Source organism: Anser anser, assembly GCF_964211835.1.
Source record: "Anser anser genome assembly, chromosome: 13".
Lineage (NCBI taxonomy): Eukaryota > Metazoa > Chordata > Aves > Anseriformes > Anatidae > Anser > Anser anser.
Window position 1 is genome coordinate 21,336,983 of NC_139734.1, and position 21,619 is coordinate 21,358,601.

General features: G+C 40.2%; 1 protein-coding gene and 1 long non-coding RNA gene across 3 annotated transcripts in view; one reads left to right on the top strand and one right to left on the bottom strand.

Annotated features, from left to right (window-relative positions):
* Nucleotides 1-21,619, top strand: part of LOC310880617 (uncharacterized protein) — a 65,806-nt gene that overhangs the window by 31,913 nt on the left and 12,274 nt on the right. The gene's annotated exons all lie outside the window — the stretch shown is intronic.
* Nucleotides 17-17,628, bottom strand: LOC310880620. Its single transcript, XR_014571822.1, has 2 exons — nt 17,250-17,628; nt 17-12,034 (listed from the first exon to the last, which is right to left on the bottom strand). It is a non-coding gene; the product is annotated as an uncharacterized lncRNA (long non-coding RNA).

The following is a 21,619-nucleotide window of genomic DNA, read 5'->3' on the forward strand; positions in this document are numbered from 1 at the left end:
ATTATGTCTCCTGTGGTTTTCGTTCTTTTTTCTTTCTTTTTTTTTTTTTTTTTTTTTTCTGAAGGAGGCATTGCTCCGTGTGTGTCTGTGTGTGAGGGAAAGACAGAAAGAGCATTGCCTAGAGGTTTTCAGTTATCACACTGTCTAAATATCCCTTATTTTTAGTTGGAGTCTTCTGAATATGAGATCCCACTACAGGTAGGTGAAGTGACCTCGTTGGTTTTGAATCTGCTCTTCCCTGGCAGATGCAAGGCTGCAGCTTTGAACAGGAACCCCCTCCTGCTCCATGCAAAGCTCTTTGAATTGCCCCTGATATGCTTCTAAGGCTCCCTGGTTGTGCACGAGGCACTTTGAAGATGAATGCCCCAGCATAAGGAAAACATGAAACAAAACGTACTCCCTTATGTCAGAGTGTGCTGCGGATTTCTCAGAGATCTTCAGTACAATGGCTGCTCTTTGGTGGGTGAGAGGGAACAGGCTGGTTCACCAGCTTGCCAAAGCAACAGAGCAAAATTGCACAGGGCTATCCATTGGGTGGTAGATCAGGCACAAGAAATGAACTTGAGGGTCTCCACAATATTCAAGTCTGGGAAATCTTAATTCAAGTTGACTTCATTGGATCTTACTTAATGAAGACAATTTATTTTTATTATATTTTTTTCCCCATGAAGTTTGCTACATTTTTTTTAGTGACCCAACGACAAATCCAGCCTCCATAGGTACAAGATGGGAAGATATTGGGCAAGTATTTGAGAAGTTGGAGATGGACCATTCCTTCTCCCTCCCCTTGTGCTTACCTCTGATAGTGTATATATATATACCACCTCTACAGGGACCTGTGGCTACTAAATGTGGGAGACTTTGAAGGCCAGATGAGGTGGCTGAAGAGCAGCTGCCTGACTCTTCTGCCTGGTGTGTGCCACAGAAACTTCTGTGTTTAAATCAGGCAAAGGGCATTTCAGTTGTATGGCTTCACTAAGTGTCTACAGAGCAAGTTGGCAGACGTGCTGTATTGAGGGGGAATACTTTTCTATGTCTCCATGGAAGTGGTGGAGCAGAGCTCCTTAAGTTTTCTGTTGCCATCAGAATTGTCTCATACCTCTGCGATGTGACTTAGAGACCTGGGAGTTGAGGGATCAATGGGTCCCTGGGAGAGTGGTTAAAGGGCAGGGAATCTTATCTTGTCCATCTGGCCTCAATGAGTGCTGATGTATGGTCCAAAAGTTTGCTGTCAGATGAATGAACCCATTTTCTTAATGGGTTAATGGGCTTAAAATGTAAAAAATAAAAATAAAAAATGAACTGATGTCCCAGCAGAGACTAGGTGCAGAAACAGAAGGGAAGAGGAAAAAGTAAAGGAAAAGAAAATTAAAAAATAGAGACTGGTTAATAGAGATTGGTGACATTCTTTTCAGCTCTTTTTGGATGACTACAGTGCAGACGTTCAAACTCCCTGTAAATGGAGAAAAGCAGAACCCTCTGGGTCACAATTCTTCTCTGTATGTGATAGATCCCCTTCTTTCCAATCAATTAATTGCATCCTAAAAAACATCTATTTCTCACCATTGACTTTAAAGGGATTTTAGATGACTAGCTCAGATATAGCTGTCTACAGAATAAGTGATTAAAGTTAGGTTAGATGAGCTGGCAAACTAAGTGGATTTTTTTCTCCTTTCGTGCAAACCCTAAATCAAAGGCATCTCATCAGAGAATTATAAAACACAACCTTCAGAGGGATAGTCATCTGCTTCCATATTCTGGCCTCTGAAGGGAGGAGGTAGACTCCCATCAATTTAGAGAGAGGTAAAGATTTCATCTCTCCACCTCTCTCAAAATCATGGCCATGTTGGGAAATTCAGACATTTATGAGATTTTCTCAGTCAAATGTGGATTTTTTTTTGTCTTTATGATACTGTAGCAAAAGCAGAATAGTCACTTTTTTTTTTCCTTAGACTGCAGATGCAGTCCATGTGACATTATAAACTGAAGTTCGTAGTGGCCCTCTCCCTGACTACAAAATACGCATAAACTGCATGTGCTTATTGATGGGAAACCTCCCAAAGAAGCATTTACCAATCCACCAAGAAAGGAATTATCACGAAAAAAATCCATACAAGTTTTACCCGTTTTATGTTTGAATTTTAAAAGCAGGTAAGGTTGTAGGTGATTTAAGCGTGACCTACAAACTTCTGGCAATTGGTGAATATTTGCTTTGGGTTTCAAAAGTTGACAGATCTGATGCATATTGTACTTTTTTTTTGAGTCAATATTAAACTCCAGGATTGGAGAAAGCAAAGCAAGGGATGACTTAGTTTAGTTTTAAATCAGAAAGGGACTCACTGTGACACAGTGCATGTATTTGTTTCCTCTAATTTAAATGTTAATTTCTTGACATAATGGCTAAAATATCAAATTATTATTTAAACCTACAAATAAAGTGAATGTCCCTTTTCCTATCTGTAAGTAATGCTCTTCTGCCAAATGATAGGCATGACTGTATTTTTTCCTAATCAAATCTGCATATCTTTTTCTCTGATAGTCCACTGCTGAATATTGATGGTTGTAATAATTGGCTCTTTATTGCTATATTGTGATTTCTCTGGGATGTTTCAAATTTCTGCAGTAAATCCTCTTCAGTTTTACTTCTTTTGTGGTTTGATACTCGCAAAAGTTGCTAATTCTGGTGGAGCTGTAAGGCTGTGAGCATGAGTCAGTATTTTGATTTGTTGTGTAAGTCATGTATCGGTATCTAGTATCTCTCCATATCTCTTTTCTAATAGAAATACCTCAGTTGTTGCTGGCTATATTTAGCAAGCGAGCTCAATCTTTCTCCTCTATCTGTTATTTTCTATCTGTCCCTAGCTTCAAGGGTTGGTGGCACTCTATGGTGGCTAAACGCAAGAAAATCTAATAATGCCTTTCTAATATACCCATTTATCTGGTATCATATTTTATTTTAACTCTTAATGCAACTGTATAATCATTGCTCCATTGCTGTAATTGGATTTGGAAGTATATTTGTGCAATTAAATTACATCTATAGCATTTCTATAAGCTTATTCAGAGTAATTAGTAATCTTAGAGTTTTTATTGGAATCATACTTTATATCCACTGTGCTCATTTTTCTCTTCAAATTCTCCAACACATTTGCATCAATTTTTCTTTTTGCTCTGGAATTTCTGGCATAAATAATCATTAAGATTTCTTTTTCTCCACTGTGAATGTGAACAGAGTCTAATCCAGCTTGCATTGAGGTCAATGGTAATCTTTTCATTTGCCTTAGTGGAAACTGGATCAAGCTAATAGGTTGCAAACTGCATTCAAGGCAAACCCACATCTTGTTGAAATCATTGAGTAACAAAGGACTGTATATTGATGGAAGATATAAAATAGCTGATTGCTTACAGATTTTCTTGCCAGAAAATTTATAGATTCTCTTATTCACCTTTATTACTTTTTAGCTCGTAAGTTATAGTATCCCACCAATTTTTAAAATACTAATTTTAACTCAATGTTTTTGACAAATAAACAAACCCTTTCAGCTGAAGATTTTTGCCAAGGGACTAGAACTCTGCTTTCCAGACACCAAGTTATCTACCTATTCATTTAATTTAGAAGAGCTTTAAAGTTGGGCATTATTTCAGTTAAAAACTAATATTTTTTGTCTTCAGTTTAATTGAAAAACAAATATTTTGTAATTTTTTAGCGTGTCACATCAGAGCTATATTGGTCCGTTAATATAATTGATCCTCTTGCTGCTGAATAAGAAAACCTGGAAGCACTTCCATCTAAAAACACTGTTCTGCCAAATTATTTTCCCAAATAGTTACAAATTTACGTTGCACACTTTTTCCAAGTTTTAGTTTGCCACTGCAGAGTGCTAATTATATGTCCCAAATCATGTAGAAAGATAGATATAGATATAGATATATGTATGTATTTTTTAAACTATTGCAGCTTGCTTGCTAAGAAGGTTTTATTTATTTATTTATTTTTCCTGCACAGCTCCCACTCTGTTGATCAGGGGTTTGTTGCTTTGTACCGTCACTCTCTCCTTCACGCGATTAATGACTGCAGACTACTCTCTAACCTACAGTTTTGGGAAGGTTATTGAGAAGGTGATATGGCAGCAACTGTAATTGTTTCTGGAGTTTAGAAACGTCCTTAGTCTTTGCAGACCAGGTATCAGGTCCTGGAGCTTAGAGTGGAAGTGGTGCTGGTGTCTAGGAATGTTGACATTTTCCTGTGTTATTTATTCAAAAATCATGTCAGACTCTAAGGTTGGAAAGAACATTGTGAGAGATGGTAAACCGCTGTTTAATTCTTGATAAATTGTAAAAGTGAATGGTGCCTATCCCATCCCAGGTAGAAGTTGACCTTTGTAGACTTGAGGATGATCCCCTTGGACCTCCAAGGAGACCATGCTCAGCTGGTAGAGGGGTGGCTGGTAACTCTGGGCATGATTTTAGAGCCTCGGGAGCCTTTGCATGCTGGAGTGTGTTTAGTTTCAAATGACAGGATAACATGTGTTTGTATGTCCGTCCTTTTGATTGCAAATGGGTTGGTGAGACACTGTAGTGGAGATTTTGCAGTAGTCTTTCAGTATGTAGAAGAGTTGTTTATGAGCCTTAAAAGAAAAAAAAAAGACCTTTAAGTTTAGTCATTTCATTAATAATAATTAGAATGAAGCAGTGTGAGCGCCCATGCAGCTGAAATACAAATCCTAAATACAGAAATTATTTGCATATTGTATGTATGCCTCCCCACTAACACTAATGGGAGCTGTGTTCCCAGATCAAGGGGATGCTCCTCAACAGAGGTCGGATTTTGCCAGTAGATGCATGTGAGCAATTTGTACTGAAATTTTGTCAAAAAATGACTAGTGTTTTGCCACTTTAAAACCATGGAAACATCACAATGTTCTTTTAGAAATGACTCCATGAATTAATTGCAAATTATTTATTAATGAAACAAATATTCAGCTGTCACTGGTACTAAACTACACGATATGCTTAATGATTATTTTTTAAGAAAACACTTTTGTGTTTGTTTGATCTGTGTAGTGCTAACAGCAGTAGAAAAAGAGGGTAGAATTTGGTGTTGGAGTGGAAACTTGAAAGTGGCAGAAAGAAGAATGGGAGGAGAAACATCAGCCAATAACTGCAGAATAGGTGAAAACACAAGGAAATTGCAGTTCCTTAAAAATTACATTGGAAAACCCTCTTACTCTAGGCAGCCATGGTTAAGTCATGAGTAGAGAGTAAAATATGGTGACACAGGCTAGGAAAGCTGGCAGTGAAAGTTTTCGCAGTGTTGTTAATTCAGCCACACACCACGTCTGTAAAACGAGCATGAAAGAACTGGCCTTGCGTGGGGTGGGTAAATGTTTGCAGACTACAAGGAAACTCTCAAATGAATGCAAAATGTTATCTGTATTTTTAAAAATCATAATAAAAATTAACCTTGGCAATTAGGGAACGTGTGGGGATTTGGTCTAGGACAAACCCACCGGAGCACTGAGCTGTGGTGTGCAGCTGTTCCCGGTGCAGCGCTGGGTTAAATCCCGCTGGAAATGGCTGAGCAGCAGTGAGCCTAACGGGGCTTGTTTCTCCCCTTTGCACTCAGTGGCAAGGGGTGGATATAAATAGATAACGAAGCCTTTACTCTCTTTGCCGTGGTACTGATGCTGTTTACAAGACCAGGAATGTGGGCCAGCGTATGAGCAAGGCAGGTACGGCTGCGTTCTAAATAAATCTCAGGTGTCCTTGTGTTGTTGCTGCTAAATTATTTACTGCTCAGCAAGCGTGTGCCTGTGTGAGATATTGAAAGGAGGGTATTTGAGGTGAAACCCCATCAGTTTACCCAGAGCTGACACTGGAATATTCATTATCACGTTAAATCTAACCACAACGAAAATGAAGGCTTCCGTTGATTATGTGCTTGCATAAAAGATTTCTTTGGTGGCAAGCCTCTGTGACGGAGATCTGAATATAAAATCTAGTAAATGGAAACTATTTTCTTTATGGTAAATTTGCCTTCTTGGAAGTTATGAGACTTGGCAGATTTAAATTCTGTTTTAAACCCATGGTGTATTATATGATTTTTAACTGGCCACAAGCAATACGAGCACACGTTATGTGTGCTCAGCTCCAGCCATGAGCATGGTTCAGGATTTCCTATACAGCCAAAAAAAAAAAAAAAAGTCCTGATTTGATAACCAGAGAATGGTATGTAGTTATCTCAGTTTAACATCAGCTTTGGGGGTTGGATGGTGGCCTCCTCTTCTGGAGTGCTGGGGCAAACAGAGTTATCTGCACACACCTGCCTTTTCTTGTCCCCCTTCATCCTGACTTCATGCTGGAGCAGAGTGAGCAGCAGAACTTGGAGATGTGTTTGAGGAACCCTTTGGTGTTGTAATTGTGGAAGAGTTCAGTAAAAGGCAAGGGACTGGCCCCAAAAGAGATGAAAGCTATTCCCTCTCTCTCTTCATCCATCCTCTTTCCCTTCCTGCCTCCTCTCTCCCAGGGATCCTGTTGAATATAAAGATTGAATTAAATCTTCTTCCCTGGGGAACAGAGAAAATAATAGAAATGATTAAAAAACACTTTGAAACACCACCTCGTGAGCAGATTGTCCCATAGGGAAACAGGAGGGCTGCCTGTTCGAGTCCACCTAGCTCTGTGAAATAAAAAGGTGTGAGCAAAGCAGGCTTTTATGGAGGTAAGCGTTTACAGAAATAGGAGAATAAACACCTGTTCTGTTAATGCTAAGAGTGATGATCACTCAGTTAGTAATTTATTGAAATATGCAACTGATTACATCAGCACAAATAATTCCACCCCACCAAAAAAAAAAATTATTAAAAAAAAAAAATCAAGTTCCTTCATTCCATAATACTTACAACAGACTTTCTACTCTGGCAAATGGCATGAAGCAACATCATGATCTGAAGCCAGGCTCGCTTAGTCATAAATGGCAATTGATAAAGCTTGATTTGAAGTGTGGTTGCAATGAAACCATCATCTTCCAGAATAACATCAGCTTGCTTTCTAAGAAGGCTGAAGATATTTTATGGCACATTCTTCTCTTTATGCCTCCTGTTTTCATCTTTAGTTGTAAATGTACTTAGTGTGCAAGAATAAAATACAAACGTACAGTAAATACAAATGTGCCAAGCACCTTTCACTGATGCTTGTAGAGAGCATAGAACAGAAACAAAATGATCTGTAACTATAACTGAGTCAAAAAAAAAAAGAAAAAAAAACCCAACAATCTATGTTTAATCAACATTTAAAGGAGATATTACATGTGCCACAACTCCCCTTTTATATTGCATTTAACATCCCCTTACCTGCCCTTTAGTGTTCACGGTTTTCCTTATCTTATCCTTATTCCTTATTGTCATTTAATCATTATTTCAACAGGATTTGCTTCCTCGCTGCCAAAACAGTTATGCACTGCATTCTGTGCTTACAAACCTAAAAGAATATATATACTTTTGATGCAAACCCAATCTAATCCATCATGTAGCTGTGAGTTAGTCGATGGATCGTTGATCAGAACAGGTCTGTTAGTGGAGAATGTTAATTCGTTAATGGGAATGTCTCCAGTCTGGTGGCGTGTGAGCTGGCTTTGGTGGAGGGAGCCAAAGGGGCCAGGTACTGCCAGGGTGCACAGGAGACAAGCAGAGGCCAGGACAGAGTGATGCCTGGGACAGACACTAAAAGGGCAAGTTTAGAGGGGCTGGTTGGCTGGAGGAAGATTGAAGAGGTCCTGTTCAAGACAGATGTGACAGCAAGAGGGAAGACATGGGGGAAGACTGGGAAGAAAGCAGAAGTGGATGGAAGAAGCTGAAGCAGAGGCTGCTTCTCAGGCTGACGGCTTGAGGAGGAAAGGGCTGATCTGGGTATGTGGTGAAGAAAGGAACACACAGAATGGGGGGGAAGAGGCTGGGAGAGGAAGTGTGGGGCTGATGTGTGAAGATGAGAAGCCACCGCCAGGTTGGTCACGGGACAAACAGAGATAAAGAGGTTAGAAAAGAAGGGATGGCTTTAGTAGTGGAAGTAGGATTTAGCAAGCAAATGGAAAAAGAACCATTTGAGCTTTATGGAAAACGTTGTTATTATTATTATTATTACTATTATTACTTATTATTAATTTACTTAAGTATGGTTTGTTTTTTATCTTATAAACAGCTTCTATCAGAAAGAATAGGAGGCAAGTTTTAAATGTAGGCATTTACTTCTGCTTTGTTTATTAGAGAAGAGGCTTGTTTTACTAATATCTTGTAAGTAAACACAGTGAAAACATTCAGTGTGATGGAGATAGATGATTAAGATGATTAACCATTGAAATGTGGTTCCACACTGAGCATGTAATTGGCAATTAATGCATTACTTTATTTTCCACTTGAAAGTATATGATTTTAGGTCTTGATCTTACAATGCTTGGCACACAGGCAGAGGCATAAGAAGTCAGCCAGGCTCCCCAAGGGTGCTGGACTCTTCCTGTTTGCAACACATGTTCAGATTGTGGCTTAAATAGTACAGCTGCTCCCTGGATCAGGTACTACCTCATTTATTATGTGTGTAGACTACCTTCCCAGTGGCACCTTGACCGTAGATCAGGGACTGCAGCATCACCCTTGAAAATAACAATAATAACAGAAACACTACTAATAGTTAGTAAAAATGGCACTGTATTATTTATGATTAATTTTAGAAGACAGGGAGTTCATTTTTGGCCCAAAGCAGTAGACGCAAGCATCGAAGCAGGAAAAAACCTTTTAACAGAGTAGAAATTTCAGCTGTAAGATGTAAAAGGAAGTTGAGTTGAACACTGAGAAAAATTCAAAAAGATAAAAACGATTTCAGTTTGGTAGTTCTTCACTGGTTTTGCAGTTTGGCAGCTGTCAACATCTCAAAATATCATCTCACCCAAACTGTTGAAAGAAAGAAACCCTTTGATTTTTCCCTTGAGACTCTGAAGCTGAAAATGGACTCTTTGTAGTCTCAGCCTCATTTCAGACAGTTTTTTTTTTTTTTTAAATTCTTGCTGGCAGGAACAACTAGTTCATAAATAGAGTCTCTGTTAATTAAATAAGTTTTATCATTTAAACTTGCCTTGTAAAATGAAAAAGAGAAAGTAAATCTCTAGCATACTTTCTTCTTTATTACAAGTCTTAAGAGACTAAGCATCACATTTCTTGCATCATTAATAATGCAAATTAGTTTTTGTTTGGGTCTCACATAAGTTTATAGTTAGAAGTAAATATTTAATGTACAGATCAGAGAAATCAAATCATATATAGCATAAATTTTACTTTCTAGTTATTGAAAGTTAATGTAAGATCGGAGGCACTGTGGTTTCTGTTTATTTAACCTCTCTTGCTCTTGCTTTTCTTTCAGTAGAACTCTTTGTAACTTGTCATTAAACACTGTTATATTCCTCCAGTATCTGTTTTTACTATCTTTACAGTAGCCACAGTGTTCAGCATTTAATACCATTTTAAAGTAAAGGTTAAACATATATAGCATACTTAGGGCTATAAGGATTATAGTTTTGGTCCTGATTATTGGCAGGAAAACCAGGTGATTATTTACAATAACACCTAAAAATGTGTTGACTTTGCAGCAGTTTTTCTCTGGTTTGCTTAATGAAGCAATAGTCAGATAGCCAAATAAGATTAAACGACACTCCAGGCCCCTATATCTTGTATAGTAATGCCTCACAAGCGTGAGAATAAAATGATTTGACTTGTTTACTTGTTAACGCAGGGACAGTTAGTGGCTAGTGTATAAACCCCATAGTAGGCTTTCGGCCTTGTGTTTTACACATTATTCCCAGAAATATTGTACCTCTCTCCATATGAAATGTCTGTAGGTGTGATACTTTACAGCACTGCAGGACACCCATATTGGCAATACCAAAGTATGTGGTAGCAATGACGTGGTACACTTAAATGAGAGCCGATAAGTCTCTGTTTTAAGCTAATATTCAATATAAGCTGTACGCTCTCTATACAAGTGCAAGATCTTCCCTGCACTCACATGTGCATCTCCATATGAATTACGGATATTTCACAAAGACGTCTGTGCTTTCTCTTGTGACTTGCTTTTTTGTGTGTGTGTGTGTGTGGTGGGTAACAAAAAATAATAAGTATCCTGTTATTTTGCGCATGAAATCTGATAGCGAATAAGACACCAGAGAGAATTCTTCGCTGATAAAAATTTAAATAGATCCATTTATCAATGTGACAGAGATTTGACCTGAAAGTTAAAGTGTTTGAAAGTTAAGTGGGGTTGTATAAAGGAAGTTGAGGCTGTGCTACAGATAGACTCTAGTTTTCGTAAGTTATTAAATCAAAATAAAAGATATTGACAAAACAATAAATTGCCCATATCACCCCATCTAATAGCTCCTGGGAGCACTAAATACATTCTCCACACTAAAGATGTGTGAAGCCCTTTCCTTTCTCATACTTTTGTTCTTCTACTTGAAAACACTCGTGCCATGGTTGGCTTTGTAACAGAGCCACGGAATTGCATGGGTGAGTACTTTGCCAAGCAACTTGCTTGGAGCAGCGTCTTGGGGAGCAGGAGCGGTGGCACTGCTCTCGTGTCAATGTTACTGCTGAACTTTGCAGATGTGGTCCTAATTACGCTCCCGGGGATGAAAAAATAAAACGAGGGCACTGCTATCCACTACACGAAGGGAGATCGTGCTGCGGTGCTCTCTGCTCTCCTTGGGAGTCCTCGGCGATGTTTCCACACTGCAGCCCCCCGGGATTTGTGGAGTAGCGGTGTCAGGGAGCAGCTGCTCTTCGGGGCGCGCTCCCCGTGCGCGGGGCCGTTTTCGGGATCGAGGAGCCATGTGGCAGTTAATGCCGCCCGCAGAACGACGCCAGGCAAACCCTCCGCAGCGGCTGTCGCCTTGCTCGGCGGGGCCGGGGAGGGCAGCTCTTCCTCCCAGCTTCATTAGCTGGAACCCACTTCACCCTCTGGCTGCTCAGCCTCCACAGGGTTATGGGGGCATACCCCCCACCTACGGCTTCCCCACCGAGGAGAGAATGAGCCTGGCTCTCTTTGGCTTGAAAACGACACAGATTTGAGACTATTTCCCCTCCTGCCGGTTTTTCCATGGAGAGGAGCGGAGAAGACATTACTATTTATAGTGCACAGTGCGTGTACACAGCATGGCATCCACCGGCTTTTCAAGCGAGCATCCTACCCGTTTGGAGGGGGGGCTCTCCCTGCGACATCCGCAGCGGGCCTCGGCCGCTCCCGTGGGAGCTGCCCTGGTGGCAGGGGGACAGGCACCTTTGGAAACCTCCCACCTCCCCTCGCAATGCCTATAGGTTTCTTTTACTTCTGCTTACCTTAAAATACTTGCCTCTCTGTTCAAAGTCACAGCAAGTTATTCTCCCAGCGTGAATAAAGGGAGAGTTTTAAGGGCAGGGAGAGGGATTGCCCTAATGCGCTGAAGGTACCAAGGGGTTGCAGTGCATCTGCGTCATCTGATTTGGGGACGGAGCACTCCTCTGTGCTCACAGCCTGGACAACCACAGAAATACCTGGATTTGCACTCCGAGAGGTTGGTGCTTCTAGGTGCTATGGCACTCATATGGTGCCTGAGCATGCTCAGTCCCATCTATTCATCCCACTTCTGAACAGAAAGATTGTTGCTTTGCTATTTGTTGTCTAAAACTTCCAATATAGTAGGGATTTTACGCAGAAATGCACTGGAATATGTTCCTACAGCCTGAGGAGCCCTTTGTGCAGAATGAGTCCCATTCAATGACCATGCCTCTGCCCTACCAAGCATCCAGGTACAGGGGCAGAACAGCCAAGGGGCTAACTAGGGCTTTTTATGGTGGTTTTCGGGGGGATGAGGGCCAGGAGCAGGACTCGGGTTTCCCCACTGCCCACTCAGTGCCCGGCTGCTGGGTGACGTGGCGTCTCCTTCTGTTTGTTTATGGCTTCAAAAAATCAGAGCGTCTTCATCCAAGCTCCATTCTTGATATGAAAAAGATAGCTGACAATGGCAATAAAAATAACAGTAAGCGGCTGGAAAGGCCCAGCTCAAATCATGCTCTGTCAACAGCTTTGCAATCTGTATAAATATGAGCGGAAAGACAAACAACTCTGATTTCTCTTTAAGAATGTGAGTATCCATTGTCGTAGATTTAAATTAGGATGTTTTACTTGTACTGTATGTAAATTCATTCTTGGCAAATAACCCATGTCCACTAATGTATGTGTATTTTGGGTCTGTATAGTTTTGGTCTCTGTGAAATACAATGAAATTTGATAGCACACAGAAATACTTGCATGGAATGTCACATTTTTTGTGTGTGCTTCTCACATATCCATAAAAGAGTTTACACATTTCTAATTACTCATTCAAAAAGAGACTTTACAGCACTTTTAAAAGAGAGCCAATTTTTTCCCTACTGTGTTCTGTTTTTACAGCTTGTGGAAAGCTTATTTAACGAAAGTTTAAGTAATCAACGAAAGTCATTTCTGAGAAAAGACTGACAGATATGAAGCCTCTTTTCACACTTCATAAGAGGTGGAGATAGTAGCCATAAAATTTACAACTGAATAGTACTCTGTTTAGCTTAAGTTATAGAATTATTAGTTTTTCAGGCATGTGATAGATTCTGGAGAGGTTAAGTATTATAAATGATCAGATATGCTTTGTATAGCTGAGATGTGTGTGCAATACGAATGACAACCTACCCCTCCAAACCCAGTGCCCTGTACGCTCCTCCAGGGCTGATATAGTGCTAAAAATGTGTGTTTGGAGCTGACTTAGGTTCGTGGTATATTAATAAAATGCTAGCAATATGTTTCCTTCATGGAGACTAACCTCTGGCTATGAATGTATGAATTCCCAGGCCATGGAAATGAAAAGCCAGGGCATGTCGGGTGAGAAATGAGGCACCGGGGAGTTTAGCTCCATCATCGTGTCTGTCCCAGCTCCTGCAGAGCGGGGAGACTCAGGTTTTACTGAGGTCGACCGCTAATTTTACCAGATCTTGCTCAGCAAGAGGAGAGCTCTTCCTGCAGCTCAGTCTTCAGGCTGGAAGCCCCAGGGTGAGCTTTGGCTCATTTCTGATCATTTCTACTACTCAAGGAAGGACCAAGATCGAGCAGAAGCCTTGCTATAGAGTGACTGAGGGGAAGTGATTTCTTTTTGCAGGTCATGACCAATTATATGTAGAAAGAGCTGAATAATGAGGAAGACCTTAGCTGTATTATGAGACTGAACAGTTCTTGAGAAATCCCCATTTCAGCTCATACAGATTTGCATGCCTTTTAGAGATAGTAAGAGGCATGAATATTTTTAAATATTATGAGATGCCCAGATGTTACGGCAATGGGTAACACATCCAAATACTTACTGTGACATCTAAATAAGCAAACAAAAGCAATTACTAAAGGCGTTTAAATGTTAATCTCTCTGTATCATCCTTTCATCCCAGAGTTTTTGTAGTGCTTTAGATGTAACTGCTTACCCAGGAGCAAACAGCAGAAAGGTTTTCATAGTTCTTTAAAACAACAAGTTGCGTGAGCCCGAGTCTAGTACCATTGCAATCACTTTGAGGTTTGCTGTTGGTTTCAACAGGATGAGAACAGGACATGCATTTGCCAAATCAGGGACATATCGTTCATCCTCACTGTGGCAGCTGGAGTGTAACATTAACACAGTGAAGTGGCTCACCATACAACTTGCATCAATATGCAGTTTAAGTGTAGCATAATGTTTGTATTTGTTTTATTCACTTTTATGTGAGCCTAATACAGCCAGCCTCGTAAAGCTCACTCTTGCACCTGATTAAAGGGATGTCTGTGTAGCATTTACTGGTTGTTCAGAAATGGTGGTGGCACTTTGTTACTGTCCACAAGTTGGTTTTTGAGCTAAAGGTTTCAGTCATTAAGGTGTACAGAATTATCTTGGACATAGGTTTGGTCCTGGAGAAACGATGCTACGAGGTGCCTCGGTACGTATGGCATTTGTGGAAAATGGTGTGTGTACAGCGTGCCGTTTGAAAGCTGATACACACGATACCATTAGCTGCTGTATTAACAAGCACTTTAACTAAATATACAGAAAATTCTCCTGTGTATTTATGCAATGCAGGAAAAGTACTTATCATTACCAGTTTGCAAATTCCCAGTGTTTACCTCTGATGTCTATCTCATCTCAATTTAAGGTTTTCTGGGCTTTGAACACTTAGATTTCAGGTACAAATCTCAATTACAGTAGAAGTGCCTCGATTTGTCAAACCCTATAGGTCTTCAGCTCCGGTTGAAATATCAACAATTCCTAAATCCTATTCAGTTCACTCTGAAAACTGTATTCTGGGGGCGTTCAGCGATCCTGCATTCAAATGGTTAATTTGCACTACGTTCTGTTAAAGAAAAGGAAAACTGTCACCCTGTCATTTCAGAGTCTGACACTAAGCTTGTCAAAAGAGACAGCTGTTAAACTGAATTACTGTTGACATGCAGAGAAACGGCCCTTGCCAGATGTAAAGGACATCTGCGGCAATGAAGTGGTACAGGGTGGCTTTTAAAATGTGGTCATACTGGTATTTGAATAGAGCGTCTATGGCATTAAAACGTGGCCTTGACTCAGACAGTTTAAGGCAGCGAACCAGAGCCAATGAGAAGCACAAAGAAGTGCTGATCTGTTGCTATATCCATAACTTATGCATGAATATGAAAACACTGCGGTGTCAAAGCTATTAAGCTCTTATCTTGTATCCAGGAGGATGTGGGTTTAAAACACAGTAGGAAATATTTTGTATTTCTGGGTCCTTGAATGTACGGGTAGGTGAGGTGTAAATTCATAAGGTGGATTATGCAGGGAATGAATAGAAATAAGTCTTCTTGTCTTCCGCTAACAACTGCTCAGACAAGAATTGCAAAGGGCATTAAGCTTGTGAAGTGAGTGCTGGATGTGCCTCGCCAGCGCTCCCGATAAGGCTGCCTGCACGCAGAGCACATGGGTGGGTGGTGGGGAGGTTGTTCCTTGGAAGGGGCAGCAAATGAAAGTGGAAATAGCTACGTGGAGAGGCTGGTAAAATTTCGTCCGTGTATCTTAACATGATTTACATAAAAAAGTCAGGACACCAAATTCATTTTGTATTAAAAAAAAAAAAAGTAGGGATTATGAATATTTTATGATTTAGCGATTGAACCGACAGTAGGGAATTCTGCACATGATATAAGTGTGCGAGTCTTTGATTTGCATGTTTTTAGGGTAGAAATAAAGCTGTTTTGAAAAAAAATGTATCAGTTAAGCAATTTTGCTAAATGTATGAAAAATGAAATGTTATGAGATGAAGCATGTATTCATTACGAAATGAAATTGATGTTTGAAGCTAAAAAAAATTGAGGCCAAACATCATTTTGAATATGTTAGCAGATCATATCTTGATGATTTATTTGTATGTTTAGTGGTGGCAGAAACCAAAGAGTTTGCCATCTGTAGGGAAGAAGGCAAATGATGATATTTCTAAACCATACAGGCTACACCGCTCCTTTCTGCAGGAAATCAACAGCAATTTGTTCTAGGCAGCAAAAATGCTGCAAAGGGCAGGTATGAGAGGTGTTTTCTCTCTTTGTAATAGGAAAATTTGCTTCCAAAGGACCTGGGTTTCTCCATGCAGGAAGGCTGATGTTGGCTGCATTGAGCTTGTTCCGAGAGCTTCAGATCATCTGAGCTGGAGCCCTGCATTGCTCTGGGAGCATCCCTTTATCCTACAGACCATTTAGCATCATGGTAGTGTGTGCTTTACTGATGTGATTCACTCTACACACCTTGGAGGACCGTGGGGTAGTGCTGCTGCCAAATCTGACCAAATGGCCGCTTGCACATGCCATAAGCAGTGCTCCCACCGATCCTTACTGCCATGGTTAGCTGGAGCACAGCGGGAGGCTGCCTTACAAGTACAAATATCTGGGGTCTAACGCAGTCCTTCTTGAAAACGCATTTACCAACAACTTCCAGAGGTCTTCTACATATGAGGGAGGTGGTAAGTAGAGTCGGCATTCAACCACCACGGCACTGTGCAGGACACAGTGGCTGTTGACTTTCTGTGGTCTCCAGGAGTCAGGGTCTCCTGCTTTGTCCCAGTCTCTGCTCACAACCTGAATTAAAAAGTTTTGAATGTGTTCTAGCTTCCAACTGACAAGAAGGCAGGCTAGCAGAGCTGCCACCATTTCATAGGTGTGCTGCAGGGACTGCTGGGTGCCACGAGGAGCTCCCAGCCTGCTAGGGACAGGGTGAGACAGGCCTAAAAGGGAATTACTTTCCATGAACTTTCTGCCTTCCTGCTCAGATGCTGTGTGCGCTGTTGTCTGTGCTAAACCAGCAACACTGGTGCTGAAGTGCTCTGCAAAGGCAATGCCATTGCAAAACTGTCCCTGTGGCTGTGCTGGGATGGGGCTTTGGGTGCTTACCATCACCCTGACAATCTCAGAGGAGTTATCTCAAAAAAAAAAAAAAGTCAAATATACCTTCATCAGAGGGCTGGTGTATCTGCAATAAAAAAGGCGGAAATCTCGATATTCCCTCTTAACTGTTCAGGTAGATCTGCAGCTCAGTTTTGTAGGTTTTATCCAGTGCAGACTTGTCTATTTACACAAGTTTAGTTATGCTGTAATTATTAACTTTTTACAAAAAAGCAGGAGGTGGACCACTTAAATAAACAGCAACAATTGTGTTAATAGATGGCAGGTTTGTCTGTGATAGCTCTTATAATACCATCATTAGTTTATTTAAGCTTACCATGAAAAATCTTTTTCTCCTATTCTGAGCTCTTTCATACAGCTTCCGATTTTGATTGACACTAACATAAAATAACTAACCTATAAATTATAACGTATGATTTAAATGAGGTATAACTGCATTATTTGTAAATCACTGCAAGGATCATCAGCGTGCAACATGCATGGTTTTAAGAAAACAAAAAATATATTACCAAGATGATAGTAAGGCAGAATGCAGCTCTTCCTGTGAAGCTCTCACCACACATGTTAAGTGTAATAATCCAACAAACCAAGAAAGGAACCTAATGCCATCAGCCGTTTGAACTTCATCATGTGATCAGTCCCGGGTCAAAAATTAACACCTATACATTCATCACAGAAATGCACCTCACAGTCTTTGCTAGTTGTCAAACAACTGTCACTGAAGTCACCCCAGAATTCAGGTTTGTAAATATGTTTGTACTCACCTGTTTGCTGATGTTGGAAGGGCATCTTTCTTTCTCGTTTTATTCAAGCCAAGAAATGAAGCTTTCTGAGTGTTGTGTGTTCACTGGAAGATGCTTTCCGCCTGCTGTGTATTGGTACAGCGAGCAGGGCTGAATTACTCCAGCTGAAGATCTACCCCCAAGCTTTAGTTTCCCAGTTAAGTATCACAGACAGCACTGGAACGAGGTCATTGACAAACAGAAAATAATACACAATGGCTTGTTATAATCCATCCATTTGTTTGGGAAACCAGACATCTCCAGGGAGCGAAAGGACTCCACATTATTTTTTAAGTACCATATTTCAAATTAGTGTTTCTAGTTCAGCTTTTGCGTAGCCTGATAACTGTTCATTACTGTGAGAAGGATTTCACACAGTACTTATGCTGTCCAGGATCATCAGTACCATGGGCTCCGAGTTTGCTCAGAAAGGCCATCACGTAGTATTAGTGCTTGGTGAGTACCATCAATGTGCTTTGGATCTGACTGTACTGTTCCCAGACTGGAAGATGTGGCTCTTGCCCCTAGGGGTTTGCAGTGTAAAATGACTTAATAGTACATTTCAGGCTAGATCTGAGTGCATATTATAAATGACTAATTTATTTCCTGAATTTAGGATTTTTCCCTGCTAAGAGGCATTGTGATTTCTATGAATATTTTGCTGTAAAATAGACAGTCCTCTTTCTTTTTTTTTTTTTTCCCTCTTGTTCTCTGTGGTATGAATTTACCAGCTGAGGTGGTTGTTACTGTTCCTTGCTTGAATGTTCATGCAATGTTTCTGGCAAACACCAGAAGTACAGTTTCCAAGGCTGTGGAGAGCAAAGGGCATGTCTAACAGAGATAAAACGAGACTGATGCAAGTAAATATCCTCACAGCACAATGGGAACCCTTCTCAATGTTGAAAGCCATCAAAAGAGCTAAGGCATGCATGTGTGCTGTAGCTCCATGTGTGATCAAAATATTTACCTGGGTTTTGTGCAGTTCAACAATGCAGAGAGTTTGGGATCGTCATAAACTGTAACCCCACCATCTCCCAAACATTTTCAGTGGTGCGAAGTCTTTTGTGATCTAAGCTAATTCGCAATGGGACTAGTCTTGAGGTAAGGTCATGAGGAATTGTATTGTTTCTTTAATGCAGTTTTCTCCCGTGTGCAATGCTTGAAGGCCAGCTTCAGACTGACTTGGTAAACTGTGTTGTGCATAAATATACTGATAAACACCCACTGTTACTTAAGGTAAAGAAGAACCAGAGATGTGCCAAAAAGGAAATTGGCTCCTGGTCCATCTTGGTTTACTCGGAGCATATTTGTTATTTCAATGTTTCGTTCCTTATAACTTAATCTTTTTGTAAGCACTGTGAAAGCCAGGTAGTATATTTAGCTCTAGCCCATGTCCATGAAAGTATTTTAAGATTAATTTCACAGGTACAACCAGCTTCTCCAAACATCAGCCTTTTCTCTGTTTAACCATAAATGTAGGTATCCAGTTCTTCCTGCTTTGTTCTCTTTTTAGAAATATCATTTATTACACTGAGATGAGTGACCATGGCTAAGTTTCCTTTAAGTTGAATGGAAAAGCCACTTGTACATATGTTTTCTCATGTAAAGCTATCATCTCCTTGTAGGTAACCACATTTCTAGCAGAGGAACAGAGTTTTGGCTATTTTTGCTTTTTTCTATAATGATTTTTCATGTTTTATAAAAGCTGTAGGCATAGGTAAAGATGAGCATGGGTATTGGTAGTGCTCACTGAGAAGGTGATTTACAGAAATGGGAATCCCGTGGGGCTGACTTTCAGCCAGGTGACCAACACACTTTGCATTTTATTTATTTATCTGGCTACTTAGCCCTTCTTACAGTTTCTCTTCTATGAATTAATTTACCCTATAAAGCACCACTTGCAATAATCAATGACTCATTACACTGAAAACCAACAGGAAAGATTAATTAAATGAAAAATATGTAAGAGGAATGTTCAACTGTTTTATTTCGAGTGACCCAGATATTTAGTGCTTTCTTTATGCTGAATTCTCATAAGTTACAGCAGAGGTTTTTACCTTGAGCCACAGGGAGTTCAGCTGGCTTAGAGTGTAGTGATATTTCCTAGACACACTGAATCCAGTTCATTTATCATCAATATCCACAGGAAATAATAATCTGTTTATACATCACATTTCTCTGAGCTCTGCAAGGTTCTTGTTATGAATTCTTTCCAGCTGCTTTTCTCATTCCCACAGAAGAATTGCATGTGAAGGGTTACTGCTTACCCATCAGTTACTGTAACAATTATTGACTGATAACCACTGGTAATTCCAACTCTGTGACAATCTTTGATAAGGATTTTCTATAGTTATTATGCTCTAAAATGTTGCCTCATCTGTAAAGGTCTTGAACTTCAGGTTGGGTAGCTGACACAGCCGCCTTTTCTGGATCCTTGAATAGAAAGAGGTTAATAATATGGACCGTGGAGCTTCTACAGTTATAGAAATACCGTGTAAAACTGGGAGTCCATTCAAAGCTCCTGCTTCCCATCACACAGGAGCAATTTCATCTGGTTGCCTTTTGGTAAGCGATGCCTGCCAGTCAGCAGCAGCTCAGGAGACAAGAGACTGAGGGAAGAAATGTTTGTCACCTTCTGTTCTGTCCAATGATTTCTGGAGAAAGAAAGACATAAATGAAAGAAATTAGAACAAGGTTAAAATAAATAAATAAATAAATAAGCTCATGCCCTTTACCTTCTTTGCACTCCTGGTTTTGCAGCACACTGGCTCTCAGTTTGTGTTTGGTTTTCTCTCTGCATGCCCAGTCTCTGCTCATCCCTATTTATTTCCTTTTATCTGTTGCAGATTTACGTTTTAGTTAAGATCAGTGTGTAACTGCAGTCAGTCAGACTTGCGCCATAGCAAGGCAGATTTGCTGCTCCCATTCCAGTTTAGCATACGATCAAGTGAAAGTCGGGGAGATTTCCCATCCTGGGAAGGTTCAGACCAGGCGTGCAATCCTCCAGGAGCTGCAGACGGTCCCGGGATGTGCTGACAGTGAAACCGGTGCTGCTGTAAAGTGAAGGGGAAGAACAATGCCCCCACATCCTGACGAACATGCCAGGTGTAATTACTTTGCTTTTAAAATAATCTGGGAAAAGAAGGGGAATAAAAAGGAGGGGGATGATTTCTCTGTTCAGTTTTAAAACAGTAGGATTTTAAGTCATTTTAGTGCAACGTGTTAATTATTATGTCCAAAGAGTTGGTAAAGTACAATAACGTAGAGGATAACTTCTTCAAATTGTAGGTGACCGACAGAAATCTGGATGAACATATGACACTGCCTCTGCTTCTAGTTGTCAGTTAATAAATTGTGTTAAAAATGGTGTAGACACATGAAAGATTTTTGCAATATTTTGTTCTCAACTGTAAGCATTTGTAATTGCTTATGCTGCCCTGTAGGGCAGGGAAGGCAGTATTGTAAGGGTATGCTAGAAAAAGATTTCAGTCCCAAATGGATGAAACCTGAGATACAAATGCGTGTCTCAACCCCTAACTGTGGGTTTTCAGGGAGAAAAACTAAATGGTATTGGTACTGGATTGAATCTATTTGTTTTGTGAATCAAAAGCTTTTTTTTTTTTCCTTGCTCCTTTGTAATTTTATTGAAGTAAAACTGTAGAAAGCTTTTGCTTTAATGTTTTTGCCCAGTCTTTTCAGTGCTTCAGGGGATTGATATAGGTTACATAGCTGGCTTTCAGGCTAGTTTCTTCCTCACCAACCTTTGCAATTCAATGGGACTGATGGGTTATAGAACTTTGGAAATCAGGCCATAACTTCTGATATCTGCAAATCATAAAAGTTTGAATTGCATATATTTTGCCCTCAACTTACACTATATATCTTGAAGACAATTGCAAAAAAAAAATCATTTAAAATTGTGTCTTTATTTGGAGATAGTTTAATATCAAAAGAGACTTGCTTCCAGCTAAGTAAACATTGGTTACAGAACTAAAAATGTTCGATACAAGGTTGTATCAGATAAACTTTGTTCCCCAAACTCCTGCTGAATGATGTTAGAGAGAAACAAAGGTGAGGAGATGACCCCATCTAGAAACTCTCACTGGAGACTCCTGCTTTAGTTTGGCACAGGGGGAGAAAATCCAGTGTAGTGGAGGATTCTGCCACTAACTGCTACATAGTCTGCACGTACATTCTGCAATGTACGCTGTTGTACATTGAAGTTAGGAGAAGTGATCACTGGAGATTTTAAGACAGACGGAGAAAGTTCCAGGCTAAAGGAGAGGGGCCAAAGCTGGTGAATAAACTGGCTTCATGTGACAAGATTAAGACCATCAAATTGTAAAAAAGAG